General features: G+C 43.5%; 1 protein-coding gene across 8 annotated transcripts in view; it reads right to left on the reverse strand.

Annotated features, from left to right (window-relative positions):
- Positions 1 to 13,087, reverse strand: part of ARHGAP24 (Rho GTPase activating protein 24) — a 189,457-nt gene that overhangs the window by 44,114 nt on the left and 132,256 nt on the right. The window contains exon 1 of one of the 8 annotated variants that reach the window (XM_059844020.1): positions 10,799 to 10,918. The exons of the other annotated variants lie outside the window; for them this stretch is intronic. The gene's annotated coding sequence lies outside the window, so the exon portion shown is untranslated. Of the gene's footprint in view, positions 1 to 10,798; positions 10,919 to 13,087 lie in introns of those variants that run through there. 8 annotated transcript variants of the gene reach the window in all.

Raw genomic sequence — 13,087 nt, forward strand, 5'->3', positions numbered from 1 at the left:
GCTGATAAAATAATTATAAAGGAGACAACATCCCATGGAAGAGAAAATGAAAGTGGCAGCACGATCTGAGGGGATGGTGTAAGTTAATTCAAAACGATAGTGGAAATATAATGATACAATTAGAGTGATAAACAAATCTAGAGGTAATGAATCAATTTATTAAACTAAATGTCACTATGCATTCCTACCATGTAGGCACAATTCTCAGAAGAATGCCTCAAATAAATCTGAAGAACTCAAACATACCAAGATTGCAATTCAAAAAGCTAATGGCAAAGTCTACCATTTAGGACTGCTAATAAGATTTCTGCAGTTTAATAGCTTTTCTCCCTAAAATAGATTTTGCTTAGCCATGTAACTAAGCTCACAGATCTCTGCTCTTGACCTTCTAGGGCAACTTCCATGACTGTACTAAAATATACACCACACTCCTAGGTCTGGGAGACAGATTTGTTGCCACAGAGGCTGGGTCACTGAAAGGTTAATTCTTTCAGTGACTGCTTCCCAGCAGGACTCTGGTATCACATCCAACAGCTCTGCTCCAGTATGCAGTGATGAAATGAAGGTGTTTATCTGCACAAGAATGGGTGGGTAAGAATGGATCCCTGTTTGTGGGGTGAAATCCTGACACATCCAGTCGAAACTGGAGACTTCCAAAGCAAAGACTGCCATAAATAAGAACAAGTCTCCCACTGCATAGTGCTCCTGAAGCCCAAGTCCTCAGGAAAAAAATTAAACTCTTAGCTAAAATGGGGAATGATATTTCCACGCTTAGAAGAGAGGCCTTCTTACCATACAAGGTATAGCCACCTTTTTTTTTTTCCTTTGTTTTTTTTAATGCGATTAATTCTCCTGACCTCACAGATCAGAAGACATAACTCATAAAATGCAAGGTTATTACCTGTGGAGAGAGGCTACAAATGACTGTGTTTGTGCTAAGATAGAATCTCAGGAGGGACCTCTGGGAATGGGATAATGGGGATGCAAGTTTCAGCTCCAAGAAGGCTTTACTGGACAAGGACACACATCTGGAAATGCTAAGGGAGGGGTGGGTGACAGCAGGACTTGGACACTTTGTTTAGACTCCAAACATCTAAAGCACCTGGGATTCTCCAACCACTCCAGAATGACTCTGGATCAACTCTCCAGATATATATATGTGAACAACCAGCCAACAATTAATTGGCTTGTCTCCATTTACCTCAGGTATCCTATAAACCCAACCATTTGCAATATTCCCTTCCTCTAACTTTGCTATATATTAATTTTCCCAGGCTGAAAGCATATTGAAATCTAACAACCAACTGCAGCACCTGCTGAACGGCTTCATTCATCCTCCCATGACATGAGAAAACCCCACATCCCACAGAAGGAGCAAGAGAGGCACACAGCCCATTCCTACTGCATCAGGGGAGAGAGGATAGAGGTACCATCCTGGGACTGGAGAGGAATATCCCCTTCCAGCAATCCCCTCCTGACAGCAGCACAGAAAAGTTCCCTTATAGCTCCATAAAACACACCAGCTCAGGAAGAGATCTGTTCATCAGGTAATTGGGCCAGTTATAATTATAAAAACACGTATAAAATTTATATAAAAATAATGTTCCACCTCGCTGTAAAAGGTACAATGCTCTCACCTACACACCAGCACACTGGCACTGCACATCCCGATGTGCTATGGTCACATTAGCCTCATGAAGCTCCACTTACTCAGCAAATTCAGCATACACACAAGCCTGCATGAAATATTCCACCCTGCCGTCTGCTGGTGTGGGACAGCTGCAACACAGGCATATCTGACCAACACATCCATTTATTTGCTTTTGCTAAGCTTTAAAATAAAGCTTCAAGCCTATGGAAGCAGCTGCAGGCTGCCTCAGTAAAACCTCTGAAGAGAGTTTGTTTACAAAGCAAACTGAATTTCTCTGGGACACCACCAAACAAAACTGAACCTCCAAGACAGCATGTCTGTTCTCAGAGATGGCAACAGAACCACTTGAGTTCCCATTAGTATTTAAGCATACGACTGGGAAAAGCCCACCCAGAGCTGGGCACCAGACCTGCTGTGTCAGAGGCTGCTGACTGTTAGGTTTCCCTCAGAGACTGCTGCAGGAAGAGCCAGCCCCACACCTTCAGGAGATGGTAATTCTCAGCTGACTTTTGTGCATGTGGCCTCTCTCTAAAGGCACTGAAAAAGAAATCACAGCATGACACTGCCGCAGAGCACTTCAGGGCCATCCTAGAGCAGGCTGTGCTCACCCAGCTCAGTTAAGGTGTACTGGTAGGTACAAGAGAGAGCCCCTTTACTGCTACCCACACTACTGCAGAGGACACAGACACGTCACCTGTGCTAGCTCAGCCATGGAACAGACTGCCTGTTGTCACTTGCCAGGGTCCCCAGCTGAACTTGGCTCTGTCCAGCAGATGGGCTGCTCCCACCACTTCCCATCACCATCACAGCATGGCTTACCACAACTCCAGAGCAGCACAGGAAGCTCTGCATACCTTGCCAACAGCTCACCTTGGCCCTTGCTCATGTCCAATGTGGATGTGTAGCTCTCACAGAGACCCTGGCTGTATAACAGGTGGGAACAGGGAAACACTGCTCAAAATGCACTACTCCTGTGTGCTGCCTGCAGCTTCGGCCACAAGAAACCTTCCAGGCAGCTCCACAGCTTTTTGCTCTGATATCCATAGAATTCACCTGTAGTGCCTTGCAAAACACATGTTTCTTTGCAGTTGGCCTCTCCATTTCTCCCCTCCCTCCAAGGGACAAAGGAGGCTTATCATCAAAAGAAGACAGACACAGATATCAGCAGCCTACCAAATCTGCTTGAAGCCAGGCAAACAACAGCTCTGACCTTGGCGGCAGTCAAAACAAAATCTCATCTTATCTCACTCCCAGCATGGGTATCTGATTAGTTGGAAGGACACTTAACATGGCGAGACAGAAGTACCTTCACTGCACACAGGAAAATCTTGCCTGCACACAGAAAAACAATCCGATAGTAAATTCACATGGGTAAATTTGCAAGAGTTAATTAATGAAAGGTAGTGGCTGCATCCTCAAATCAGCTGCCTGCATGCCATCCTATCACTAGGGTCACTTGGTTTCCTGCCCTAGAATTCAGTGTCTGATTCCAGTGCTGAGCTACCAATATGCAATTCCATTAGAAAAGAGTTATGCCTCCAGACTACACTTGGGATAAACTGCTAATCCCACCCCAGTATACAGGGCTAGAAAGAAACTGCAGGTTGGTGTCATTTGCATCACAAACTATAGTGGGTGAATATTCTCTGCCGTGAGAGGGTGAGGTGAAGCACTTCAGCTGAGTGAAATCAGGAACTTCATTCTGGGGTTATGGCATACATCTGGGAACTGAAATGTAGCTGTCATCTAAAAACAACTTTGCTGGGTATTTTGTTGATGTGCATGCATTTGGGTTTTTTTAAAAGGAATAAAATGCTATCCAAAGAAGTTATCCCACTGCATGTAGTACCCGGTGCAAGCAAAAACCCCTAGTGGAGAAAGGAGCAAGTTGAGGGAGTCTGTGGGATTTGCAGAGCCAACCACTTAAAAAAGCAAATCCTCTCTGAGGACAAACCACACTGAAATTGTTCCCAGGCTGCATTCAGGGAAGGGAGGAAGAATGCTCAAGTTCTGAAAGAAAACCTTGCATTTTCTCACCTGGGCAAGTGTAGAGACACTTTATTTAAAAAACAAACAAACATGTTTTCTCTACCCAAACCCCCTTCCTCTGTCTTTAGTGCCTGAAATGTTAATTTAAACATAAAGGAGTTCCAGATCCTGGCCATGGACTCCATAAAGCAAAAAAAATATTCAGAGAGCTGGTTTTGGAAGAGATACTGGAGAAATAGACAAGTGTCACAGCCAGATTTTGGGACCAAGTAATTTACTTGGTCACTTGTGGATGCCAGGACCCAGAAGCTTCATAGCATTAGAAATTTACAGAAGACTCATCAAAACACAGAAAATTAGCTACATAAAATTTCAGATGACAGTGTGATGAATAAGTATATTGCTATCCTGTCCACCTGGTGATGACACCTGGGTACATTTACCCAAGACATACATTGTCCTTTCCATACTCTGCACGTGCACACTGCTGTAGGCAGCACAGTTTTCCCCGTGACACTACCAGGAAAAAAAAGGCTGCTACACTGCTGTACAATACAGCCTTTACTGCACACGATTTCAAAATTCTTTCTATCATGTGATCTGCAAATGATCCAAAATAATCAGAGATATTTAATGAATATTTCATTGTTTTTGACAACTTAAAAAAGAAGAAGCTACTTCAACTGCTGATCAAAATAAGCTCCATGAGTGGTCTGTGAGGTTACAGAGAGCAAGACAAGCAGAATTTACCCCTATCAAGTAAGCACAGACTTTTCACTGGCCTACCACAAGAACAGATATTTACTGACACAGCAGTTTTCAAGGCACATATGATGGTTATTGATATAAAAACACTGCCTTCTGAAAGAACTGCATATTGCATGTGGTCATGAAACTGTTCACAGCCTCAATCCTCTGCTGAAAATACTGTAAACACACCATACACTAACAGTCTGTGCTTGAAATTCAAAGTGACAAATTATCTGATTCATAAAATAGAAACAAAATGTCTCCAACAACAGAAATTCCAAGTAAATCCAAAACATAACTCCTCTATCAAAGAAATTAATGAAATTACAGACTCCTAAAAATGATGGCAAATCGTGCAAAGAAGTGACTCAGCAGTTCTCCATGTCTCCCTGAGTGGGTAGCAGTGGAGGCATTTCAAACTCAGTTGCGCTTAGTGGGAACCTCCATTCCATTCCTAGCTTCAGGATCCAGTTTCAACAGGAAAGCTGAGCTAGGGAATCAACACAGCTCCTGACTCCCCTGGCTGGTGGGGTGCACTGACCACACAACAGGAGGGAGCCACACTTATCAGGAGCAGCATTAATTTCTTCTGTGAGAACAAAAGCCTCAGGTATGTGGCACAGGAAGATAAGCATCTGGCTCCTTATGCACCGGGAATAAATGACATTTAGACCCCAGTGCTTCCTGAAGGACAGACTTGAGGACTCCAGCAGGCTGTACCTGCCCAGCAGCAGCGGACTGAGACTTGTCTCTGTGCCCTTACCCAGACCTAGGTCTTTGCACTCCCCTTGAAAACACAGCCAGGACTGAAACACAGCAGTGGGAGGGCACAGGAAGCACCCGAGGTTTCCAAAATCACCAAGCAGGTGTGTGAAACCTGGTAGCAGCATCCACAGCCTCAAAGGCAGAGGAAGGGCAGGTCCCAAGTGATGCTTAAGAAGTCTGTTAACAGAAAACTGGGTACAGAGAACCTGTCTGGATTGACAACCACTGAACTTTGTGAAATAACATGGGGATATTTCAAGTTTAAAAAAACAAAGCCTACACCCCCAGAAACCAGAGACTGCAGTGATGTTACACTGCAGTGTGGGGAACTGGAGAGGGAAATCCCAAAGTATTACAGTGAAACAACAGTGATAACCAGTGGGGCACAGACCTCACCACAGCCACGGGGTCAGGGGCTGCAGAGACCCTGTGACCCAGTCCCCACACCATGCTCTGCTCACAGAGGCTGCTGCCCAGGGCGCTCCTCTTTGATTTGAGACTTGCCAAAAACTTGTCTCAGCTGCTCAAAGAGGTGCTGGGGATTAATCTGCTCCTGAATAAATAAATTCCCTCTCTAACAACCTCATGTGCTAGACTGCAGGAGCCAGATGCAAGACACACAGTTTTCAGGACATCCTTTAACAGCAATAAGCATAAATTCAGTATGTGTCTTACCAACTCTGGGTAGGTGACAGCATTTTCTCTCCTGTAAATCAGTCCATAGCAAATTAAATCCCTAATTTCACTACAGGGATTTGTATTAGCTTCCACCAGTCTTGACTTTAAGCTGCTTATTTCATCTCAGACATCACTGTTTCATTGATTAGCACATATAAATAGAAACGTGTTTCTGCATCAAGACTTTTTCTGTATTGCACAGGATGACAGATGTATTATGTGACTACACAAGAAGTAACCAGCCAATTCTAACCCAAATATGAAGTGCAGTTTGGAATATTTCCACTGAGAACAGTAGGGTTAAACTTGCCCAAACATATTCATAGTAGGCTTTTGCATGCTGATTTTCAACTTATGATAAAATGTAAATCTCACTGCTGTTTATTTCTCAAACAGCTACTGATATCAAGGGTAATCATGTCATGAAAGAATGCATAACTAAATATACTAGAACAAAACACATTACTCAAAAAATCTTTCATTTTCAATTTTAAGGAAGACACTGCAGTCCTTCTCATCTGATCTTCAAAAAAGATGAACAGATTTTTTGTTTTCACTCACCTGTAAAAATGAATTTAACTATGAGAATGAATGCAGCAGTCAGAGGCAACACTGCAGGCAGCTCTTGCAGTTCCACTCAAAATGCACACTGTGTCAGGACCTGCTCCAGAAAACCCTCCTGCTGCTGAGCAGCACCTGTGTACCATTGAGCTTCTTTCAGTGCATTAATCCTGGGAAACCAGGACTGGAGACCAGGCAACTGATCCATTCCTCATCTTTGCAGCACACAAACTCTACCTTGTGATCCCCCCACTGTCTCCTGCTGCCCTGAGAAGCCAGGATGTAAGGGCAGAATGGGCCTTGCCAACAGCCAGGCTGTGCTCTGCTGTCCAGGTGCCATTTCTGTGCAGGGAATTCAGGATACTCAAATCTTATATTTGATGCTCTGTGCCTCTAAGACTCACATCAACAATGGTGGAGTTTCTTCCACTTTTTAAGTATTAATTACAATATTTTCTTAAATCACTTGTTGAGTATCTATCCCTGAAACCAATTTCTTAATTTAAATTTGTAATCCCTTAGAAAGGACCCTCCAGGATACTCAGTTGCCCAGGGTTAGGCATTTTCATTGCACTTCTCTCTGGACTAATCCCTGCTAACCAAGCTGCATTCATTAAGCACAGACAATTATTTAATCCGCTATTTTCATAACAGGGGCTGGATCCCACACAATGTTGTCATATCACTTATTTTTCTCTCCTATGAGAGGAAGAAGGATGATGAGGCATCAGTACTGACCCTAATTGTCAGAGCTACAAAATGCCAGTTTGCAATTAAACTTCCTTCCCAGTTTGGGTTTTGCTTTGACTCTAGATCTCATTATAACATACAGAGCCATTATGTCCAATGCTATGCCATGCTAAATATCCTGCTGTGTGGTACTTAGGGCAGAACACCTTTCTAATGATGGAAGTTACATTTCTATTAGATTTGCTGCACACCATCTCTCTACTGCAAATCTGACACTGAGTGTTGCTCGATGCATGAAAAATCTGATTTATCTATTAATTTATTTAAAGTCACTTTCTGCTTACTTTGCCAGTGCCTTGAGGAACACTGCAGTAATGAAGAGGCTCTGCAGAACTCCTGAAGGTCTTACAAAAATAAGATATGATAATTCAGCAGTCCCCATAGAAATCTGAAGTATTTTCAGTAACATTATTATTGAGGACTAATAAAGGAATCCCCAGCTTGCAATACAGGTATGGTGGTAGTGCTGACAATATTTCATTAAAAATTCCTAGAGGGCAGCAGGGATCCAGCTATGAAAACAGCACCAACATCCAAAGCTCTGAAGGGAACAAAGCAGATTTTTGGCTATCATTTTTTAAAAAGGAGCTTCCCTCTTCTGCTCATTCAGAACTCATTCTTTCAGATATATTTCCAGTCCTCCAGTAAATGTAAAGCTCACGTTAATATACACCAAGATGGCATTTCAAGCTGGAGTATAGTTGTCTGCCAGGTTTTACATCCTTAGACACTGCTTCAGTTTTGATTCATGTAATTGTCACACTAAGTTGTGGTAGAAGGAGCACAACGAAAAAGGCTTTAAACCATGCTGTTAATGGTTCCCTACCTCTTGATGTGACAGGTGTGTTATTACTGCACAGTAACTGCAGTATCTATTGACAGTGATACTTCCAACTCGACACTCTGTGCCTGTAATTCAACTTGGTAACATATAACCTTGAGCGGTGTAATTGCTGAAGAAAAATGAGATGGAATTACAAATTTACTTTACTCTGACATATTTGAGAAAAACACACAGTTGGTAAATTGTGAGATCAAGAGAGTGAAGACTGAGTGCCTGGGGCTGGAAATGTAATAATGTACCTCATCTCACCGCTCACAGCCCAAACTTGCAAGAGGTCTGTGCAAACTAAGCTGCAGTGGACAGGCTGCAGAGACACAGGTTCCAGGTCATTCAATGGCCATGGTGGCAAAGCAGTTCATCTGCTGCTGACCAGCACCAGATAGGCCATGTGCACCAACTCTTTGGCATTATTCACAGAAACCATATACCACAGATTTTACCTGCACAGCTAAAATTAATGGTAGAGGAAGTAAGAAGAGTGTTTTTATGTTCAAGATACTGAAGACAAACATTAACTGGCAGCTACAATTTCTACCAGGTACTTTAAAGCATTTGGATAAATACGTGCAGCCATAAAGATTACAGATGGGTCTCCAAAACCTACTGACTACAGCAGAGAAACCAGGGGAAGAAAACAACTGGCCTAGAAATACGTCCATGTGCCTGGTTTGGTCTTGTTCAAGACAATGAGGGCTAACAGGAGACAGTGCTCATGGTGCTCAGCCCAAAGCTTGCACACAAAGGAAGGAGCGCTCCATCCCATTAGTCAGCTACAGATGATGCTTCTAACTTGATGAGGATTTTAGTCAGAAGGAAACCCTGCACTACACCCAGTCCTTGGATTCCAAATGCAATGAAGCACCACTGGGATTTATCATCCTGAACTAGTATTATGTGCAAGAATCTGACAAAACTCTTATTTCCCCTCTTCTCTGTCCATTTAGCCTCTCATTACAGATTCATAAAAGCGCCTCAGTAAAATGAGGCTATTACAGTCCCAAGCAATTTTGATTTGTTTAAGACAACACGAATGAAAAATGAGAATGTAAAATATTTATACAAACAAATGACATTTTTACCATTTTCCATGCTAAAGCGGCAAGAGGAGAATGAAAACACAGTTGACACTGAAATTCCTTCTCCCAGTAGGCAGAAATTAGCGATCAATCATACATGACATAGAGTTAAAAACCAAAAAAGGTCAGTTCAGGAATTTAACCATGCTGTGGCTTGCATTTGCAGCTCCAGCCTCATTTCTTTGAGTACATCTTCTCCTATACGTGCAGCAGAGAAATGTGCAAACCAGTCCCTGTCTTGGCTTCCTTATGCCCATTTCTGCTTCCATCTAGGTTCAGCCGACAGAAAGCAGTTCTGAACACGACATGCCTACGTACTGCTGATGTGATGGGTGTGGAGCTGCTTGGCTGAGGACTGCTGGCATTAAAGGCTTGATTCCAGTTGTGCTCATAGTTTAGCACAAGGCCCAACTATGCTGGTTCTTGAACTGATTGTTCCGTACTTCATTTAACCCTTACGGTACACATGAAATACCTCAACTGTATCAGGAAGCCATTCTTAAGGCACACAGCTGCTATGGCAACAGCTTGTAGGAAGCAGATGTTCCACTCTCTCCATAAACCCAGCAGCTTTAATAGCACCTTGTGTTGTTGGTGATACCCCAAGGAAATACTGCAGTCACAACAAGTGAACCAGGCAGCCTGCTGTCTGCCATCAGCACTGCTGTTTCACTGGAGACATCATTCCTAAACAGAGACCCCAAAAACAAGTTAAACAGCCAAAGCTGCCTCACACAGGGATTACTTCTGAAGAGTTGCTGAACAACAGCAGCTCTACTCCGTTCTCAGCACCTGCAAAAGGCATTAGCAGCCATCACAACTAGCACAGTGAAGAGGGACAGAGAGGGGCTGATGCAGACATGGATTATTAACAAACACAGGCCTTCCAAGGTTGCTGAGCACCCCTGGCATATTTTGATATGAGAGCAGAAAGGCAGACACTTCTTTTCATGATCCCTTGCAGAGGAGCCAGCCCCATGCTGGCACAGCCATAGCAACCCAGACAACAACAGAGAATCAAGGCAGATGAAATCACAGAGACAGAAATGCAGAAACCACCCGAGTGAAGCATTTTCATTAGTGACTGCCCTGCACCAGAAAGCAGCACCTGAGCCCCTTCCCCTAGAAACACTTAGTTGGAGCTGAGTTTGAATCAGGACTTTGTGCCTTGAGTAAATGCTACTTTTCATGTAACATTCACTTGTAAGCCAAGTGCTGTGATCACACAGGGAAGAGAAGACCAGACTTAACTTTCGGCTCTCAGGGTGTCAACAACCACCTCTGAATAGCTCTGGCACACAGCTATTTATTGTAATGCACATGTGGAGCTCCCCTTTACAAGAGGCCCCGGTAACTGTAATGATAACAAAAGCCCATTATAAGAAGGTGAAGACGCTAGCTGCTAGCAGATGCCAAGTTGCTAATGACCCCACAAAGATGAAATCAGAGCCAGGGCTTAACCAGCTAATAACCTCAGCAAATGCCATGGGCCTGGCTCTCTTGGAGCAACAGGAGGGGATGCACCAGAAGCAGCCACAGCTCTTCCTCAATGACAAAAGCCTTTGTGAGGCAGAAACGCTGCCCACCAGCCTTACACCCACCCAGGTGCTGCTCATCCCCTCTGGGGCTGCAGAATTAAAAGAACACATCTGCAGTCCTTGAAGCACTGCCGCTTCATTTTCATTAAACTATCAACTGCTATTTCAGAAAAGAGTCAGGAAACAAACTGCTTACCTAAGAAAAATATGAAAGAAGAGAAAACAAATTACTCCACCCCAAGCAAAGCCCTCTGCTCTATTGATTACATTCAGCAGCAGAACAAGCCTTTTCCCTCATCCTCTCTCCAGCCTGCCCCAGGATCTGTGAATTAACCCTGCACAGGAAGAGGCGACCTGTGACGCACGAGAGAATTATGCTTTTATTTTTTGAAATGCATTGGCAGTCCAGCCAACAAAACACAACAGGTTTCCTGAATGAGGCAGTGAGGTAGAAGGGCAAACACAGTCACTGAGACTCCTCTAACACCCTGCCTAGAGAAGCAATTCAAGGGGAGACTTGAGGAGAGGTCCTCAAGCTCTGTGTCCCTCTCACACACACATAGGCATGGCAAGGAGAGGAAGGGAGAAGGAAAACATGGTTCAGGCAGCTACAGAAATCAGATCTGCTTCTAATTGAACCTGGTCTTAACTGGGGAAGAGGTGGAGAATGTGAAGTCAGTATTTCCTTAACTCACCCCACACCTAGGGAGGGGGTTCAGTCTGCTTTGTCACTGGGCACTCAGGGACCTTGGCCTTCATTGCTGTTGTTTAGGGAACAACAAACACCTCTCAACAAATACCTTTGATCCACACATAAATATTTTTATTTGTATATCCATCACAGGCTGTGGCCCAAAGACAACACACATTTTCATATCATCAGGTTTTTTCTGTCATGTGTATAACTCAGTTCAGAAAGGAAAAGACATATATGTGAGAGTATTTTTCAGCAGTTTACTGTAGACTGGGAAAGCAGTTATTTTCTTTAGCTGCTGCTGTTATAAATCAAAATGTGTAGATAGGAAAATATTAAGGTATTTATAACTATGTGAATAAGTGAGTTTGTGGAATGCTGGCCAAAGAAAGCCAAACAGTCCTTTTGCTGACTGAAAATGACAAGCTTTTTGGCTTCCTTGGTAAAACAAAACTGCAAATGCTCATTTCAGAGAAGTAAAAATACACCATAATGCAACATTTAAAGTATTTTGTTCATTTAACATAATATTTTAACAGCAATCTTGATAATGTTAGAGGCAATATGAGGTTCTCTCAAAAGGAAAAAACACCTGACCTGTTATTTGTTGAAAACATCATACACAATCTACTCATATTTTTTTTTACCTGATCTCTTTATCAATTTCAAATGCACTTCATATATAACTTTAGTTAACCAAAGGCATCAGGCAAGTGCTCCAGCCCTCTTCTACTAGACCACCCAAGCACTGGGTAACACAAAATACTTTATCTGGTCTTGTGTGGTCTGGGCAATGCCCAAAGCCCCCTGTGGCTGCAGGCAGCACCCACTGAGCTGAATGCAGCTCCCGAACCACTGACTCCAGCCACCACCTACCTGTTCCATTCCTCACTTCCTCTGCTTTCCTCCATCTTCACCCATTTTACTGACTAGAGTAAAACTAGTGCAAACACTTAACATTACCACACTGATACCTTGTCCAGGGGCACACTGATTGCTACCAAGTTGTTTTGACCATGCCAACGCATTACCTGAGACCCAGCTGCCAACTCTGGCATTTTACTTATTTTATAAGCAAGATGACATTTTGTAATTCTAGTAACAAACCATTAAGATGGGCAATTAAATACATTATATGGGGAATTAAACGTAAGGCATGAAGAGCAGCAGCAATTTCTCTGGTCTGTTGCTGTACAGAACCAGACAGATGTGTTTGTGTTGTTTGGCTTAGCAGAAGGATCCCAGCAGCAAGAAAAGGGATGGAACCTGACTCCCTGGGCCAGCTGGGCCAGTCTGGGCTGAAGCCCATGAAATGCTGCCCAGTTTCTTGACCTGGGTCAAGCAAATACCTACCAGCATGAAAGCTGATCTGAATCCTCAATGTTTGCAAATGATCTTTCTGTTCATGATACAAACAAATGTTTCTGCCGTCCCAGCATACTTAACAGTCAAACTAAAAACAAAGCCATAATCACTGAGGTGGAAACAACTGCAAATACTGTTTACTATCCCAAACTGGTACGTTTTGCTAGCTGAGCTCCAGAGGCCAGCACTACCATGCTGTTCATCTGGGGGGCATTTCTTTGGAGGTCACCTGCAGCCACAGGAGCCAAAATTGCAGCACCTGGGCCTTCAATTCTGGCATTCAGATTATGCTCCAGAGGTAATACAGGCGATCTGCAGCATGGCCCCTTTCCCTCTGCTCTGCACCATTATCTGCACTTGCCTGCCCAAGGCACTTTTGGGCAGTTAACATCTTCTACTGGTCTCATTTCTCCTCTCCCTCTCTCC

Source organism: Haemorhous mexicanus, chromosome 4, assembly GCF_027477595.1.
Source record: "Haemorhous mexicanus isolate bHaeMex1 chromosome 4, bHaeMex1.pri, whole genome shotgun sequence".
Lineage (NCBI taxonomy): Eukaryota > Metazoa > Chordata > Aves > Passeriformes > Fringillidae > Haemorhous > Haemorhous mexicanus.